The following is a 4,831-nucleotide window of genomic DNA, read 5'->3' on the forward strand; positions in this document are numbered from 1 at the left end:
CCATAATAGTTTGAGACATTAATTTTTATAAACTAATATCCTACAAAGTCACATACCAAATAATATCTATCTATCTTTTCTTCCTAAAAAGAAGATATAAAATTAAAATTTAGATTACAACTTTATTTGACTTCGCAGAGTCATATATCTAAGTTAAAGTAAGTTCTATTTTAAAATTTATGTTTCAACTATAATATTCAATCTTCTATATAAAATTAACCTTAGTTTAGTTAGTATTATTCATCTATTTTTAATTTAATACATCAAATTAGTCTTAATTTAATTAGTATTAAATAATTTTATTTAATTAATATTTACATATAAAAGACTCCACATAAGTTTTTTGCCTTATGACTCAAATTATGTTGAGCCGGCCTTGATTTTCATAGGCCTAACTTCTTGTTTAAGTTCTATAAGCACCAGTTGCAAGCAAGCAAGCATACTCTTAAAGATTCACTAAAAAAAAATGAAATAAATCAATTCTTAAGCGGGTTCCATGTGCTCCCATCTTTGCTAATTAATACAACCTACTGTAGATTATTGAGATCTATTTTGATCAAATTTCGTTTATTTTCAAATCAACCAAACACTCCACCGTCCACATGTAAGTCCTGTGCATGGAACCAACAGATTTATGTGAAGCATTTCAAAAAAAACTTTCTATGCAACCAATAAATAAATGTGGGAGATTGATGATTTGCCTAAATATAGCACTTTTGATCCCAATCACTCCCAAAAGCTATCCAATCAGATCAAATCCAATAAAAACAAAAACTTTTTTTTTTTTTATAAGAAACTAAAACCAAAACTATTCCTCATATTTAACAATCAATAAAGTTCAACTATAAATCAAATCTAGAATCAATGTTCATGTTTTATAGAACCTAAGATTCTAACAAACTGCTACTAAGAGCATCCACAGCAGTGGATCTAAATTTTTAGCTTTTTAGCTACATAAAAAGTCACTTTATCTATTTTACCTTCTCACACCCTACAACAGTGGAGCTATTTTACCTTTTAATATAATAAAATAATATAAATACTACAATAAAATAATATAAATACTACAATAAAATAATATTTCATTCAACCACCAACATACCACTACAACCACTATCAAACCCATAAAAATCACTGCACAACCACAACCCCACTGTGCCCATCAAAATCAGTGAAGAAGAACAAAACAAAAACCCAGAAAATCAACACAGCCAAACCAGTGAAGAAGAACAAAACAAAAACCCAGAAAAATCAACACAACCAAACTGAAACCCATGTCTGATACTCTATTCGATTCGGTACTGGCCAATGAGACCTGTGCCGATCATCGATCAGTGATCATAAACAGTGATGATGAGTGCAAAGCGAAACGGAATGCTCCGATATGAGGTGGGTCGGGTAATGTGGGACTCGATCGGAGCTAAAAACAGAGAGAGAGAGAGAGAGAGAGAGAGAGAGAGAGAGAGAGAGAGAGAGAGAGAAGTGGGTCTGAGGCAATCAGCGGCGTGGGTCTAAGGCAGATGGCGGCGTGGGTCTGAGGCTGATCGGCGGTTTGGGACGGCTGATGGGTCAGTGACGTCGAGCTTCGATGGCAGCGGTGGTAAACAGAGTGAGCTTGAGAGATTGAAGTTGAGAGAGTGAGCTTGAGAGACTTGAGACTTGAGCTTCAAATGATAAGAGTGAATGAGACCGGTGTGATAAAAAAATGAATAAAAAAAGAAGTAAGTTGTACTGGCTGGAATAAAAAATTACTTTTTTTTTTTTAGCTACAGTGCACATCTATTTATAGATGTGTACTGTAGCAATTCAGCTAAAAAAATTAGTTATTGCTCCACTGCTGCATGGGTTTTTTCTTTTGGCACATCTAAAATAGCTATATAGAGAGTGCTTAATAGAAATCTGTGCATGCCTTGACTATGCTTCACTGTAGAGGGGTTTTTTGCTTATATCAATTCTAATCCTCCCCAACCCTATTTTTCTTATAGGCCATATAATCTCAAATTCAGTTATATTCAATTTCTGAATCAAAGCTTAGCTTTCTTCGCAGTTGATCTATTATGTGAACCATATGCTGAATTACTCTTTCCTTCAGAATTATCGTCACGGTACCTGAGAATTGGGCCTGACGGACACTTGAGAGTGTATGATATGGATTGGGTGGAAGTCGGTGATATTCTCAGTTTCTCGCACAATCTATTCATTATTGTGGCTACCCCACGGCTTGCGGCAATTATGGTGTTCGTACAAACGACCAGTGTAGTTGTCCTGAACCCATAAATGGTACTAGCTATTTTCCACAAATCAATGACAAGTTGCCTAGCCATGGATGCTCCTTAGTTACTCCATTGTCTTGTGAAGCTTCCAAATATCAGATTCTTTTAGAGCTCGAGAACATCACATACTTTCTCTTTAGTACAGATCCCCTCATTGTAAATCCAGATCACCGAGGTATAAACTTAGAGAGTTGTAAGCAGGCATGCTTAAAAAATTGCTCATGCAAAGCTACAATTTATAATTCAAGCAACCTTGTGGGGAATTGCTACTTACAATCCCAAGTTTTTTCACTGATGTCCATTGTTGAAGAGAAAGATCCTTTCTTCAAAGTATACATCAAGGTGCAGAGTGATCCTCCTCCACAAAAACATCAATTTGAAATAATTTTGGGGTCCAGCATCGCATCTTTCTTTGTACTATTTCTTTTTATTGGAATCCTTATTTTTCTATTTTGGAAGAAAGAAAATGCTGCTGACGCTGAAGAGTATTACTTAGATCATGTACCAAGAATGACAACAAGATATTCTTATGGTGATTTACAAGCCATCATAGAAAATTTCAACAAAGAGCTTGGTGGGGGAGGATTTGGCATAGTTTTTGAAGGGACTCTAACTAATGGCACTAAAGTTGCAGTGAAGTGTCTTGATGGTTACGGTCAAATCAAGAAATCATTTTTAGCTGAAGTCAAGACAATTGGTAGCATTCATCATTTAAACTTGGTAAGACTAGTTGGATTTTGCGATGAAAAATCTCATAGGCTTCTTGTTTATGAATACATGTCTAATGGTTCTTTAGATAGATGGTTATTTCACAAAAATCCTAAGATGTTGCTTGATTGGCAACATAGAAAGAAGATCTTCCTTGACATAGCAAGGGGACTAACTTATTTACATGAGGAATGTAGGCAAAAGATAGTTCACTTGGACATAAAACCCCAAAACATTCTTTTGGATAAGAATTTTAGTGCAAAAGTCTGTGATTTTGGGTTATCTAAACTAGTTGACCATAACCAAAGTAAAGTTGTGACAAACATGAGAGGAACTCCTAGCTACATGACTCTAGAATGGTTGAGTTCAGTAATTACAGAAAAAGTTCATGTGCATAGCTTCGGAATAGTCCTCTTGGAAATATTGTGTGGAAGGAGAAATTTTGATAGCTAGCTCTCAACTAGAAGAAGCAATGCATCTACTTGATCTATTCAAGAAAAAGATTGAGGGGGACCGATTGTTGGATTTGGTTGATAAGTATAGTAAAGATATGCAATTACATGAAGCAAAAATTGTGAATATGATGAGGGTTGCAAAATGGTGTTTGCAAAATAATTTCACAAAGAGGCCTTCCATGTCCATGGTGGTTCAGGTCTTGGAGGGTGTTGTGGATGTTTAATTTGACTTAGGCTGTGTTTGGTTCGTATAAAAGTATTTTTGGAAAATATTCCATTTTCCGGAAATGCTATTTTCCGGAAAGGAAAATGTTTTCATGTGTTTGGTTGCATTTCAAAAGATTTTTCGAAAAATATTTTCTGATGTTTGGATAAGAAGAAGGAAGAGACAAAACCCAGAAAAACACGGACAAAACCCAGAAAAAAAAATCATCAAATCCGGTCAAATTGAGAGAAGAAGGAAGAGAGAGAGGCAATTGGGTTCGACGAGGGGCGAGGTCGCACGGCGGAGGCGAAGGCAAGATCGGCGCGGTGCTTCGCTAGATCCCGATCGACTACGCGATCTTGCGAAGCATCGATCGCGATCAGCGCAAAGGTGAGATTACGATCGACGGCACGATATTTCTCCCTCAGCGCGGTGCATTCATGAGATCATTCTTTCTCTCTCTCTCGTTCTCCCTTTATGAGTCTGTGAGCTCTCTTTGCGTGTTTCCAGTTCCGAAAATCATTTGAAGTGAAAATAGGAACTGAAATGAATTTCCGTGGTCAACGTTGCTTTTTTACGGTCAACTGAAAATGATTTCCGAAAAATTCAATTTTCAAAACCAACCAAACAGCCTATTTTACGGAAAATGATTTCCTGAAACCATTTTCGCCCAAAACAAACACACCCTTAGATTATTGCTTTTTGAATCCACCTTTACCAAACTCAAGAGCTAGAGTTGGTAATCAGGAAGTGCATGTTAATGTTGCTACTCCAATATTGCTTTCAGTTCTATCAGGACCACGGTGGCTTTTCATTGAACCATCTTTTTTTGCTTGACGCAATAGGGTAATTTCCATACTTTTAATAAATTCTCTTGTTCAATGTCTAATATTAGTAGTTCAAAATTTGAAGGGATCTTTCAACCCGAGTCATTCATGTGGCCATTAATTGGCAATAGCATGGCTTCTTTATTAGTACCATATGTTTCTTTAATTTACATATTCCAAGTCCTGTAAAAGTGTGACTAGTAGAATGTTTGTTATATCGTAGTGTTTCCTGCTAAGGATCAATGCATAATATTGTTTTTGTAAGTTTGTATGGAATTTGTAGTCTGGGTATGATGATTTTGTAGTTTTCCCGCATAACACATACTCAAAAAATCCAATCCAACCCTTCTTGCCCTTACTTCA

The 4,831-nt window shown here is 36.0% G+C and overlaps 1 pseudogene; it reads left to right on the plus strand.

Moving 5' to 3' along the window:
- The first annotated feature begins 1,353 nt into the window (after nt 1-1,353).
- LOC115973036 lies at nt 1,354-3,660 on the plus strand (annotated as a pseudogene).
- Nucleotides 3,661-4,831: the final 1,171 nt, after the last annotated feature.

Source organism: Quercus lobata, unplaced genomic scaffold (genome assembly GCF_001633185.2).
Source record: "Quercus lobata isolate SW786 unplaced genomic scaffold, ValleyOak3.0 Primary Assembly Scq3eQI_205, whole genome shotgun sequence".
Classification (NCBI taxonomy): Eukaryota; Viridiplantae; Streptophyta; class Magnoliopsida; order Fagales; family Fagaceae; genus Quercus; species Quercus lobata.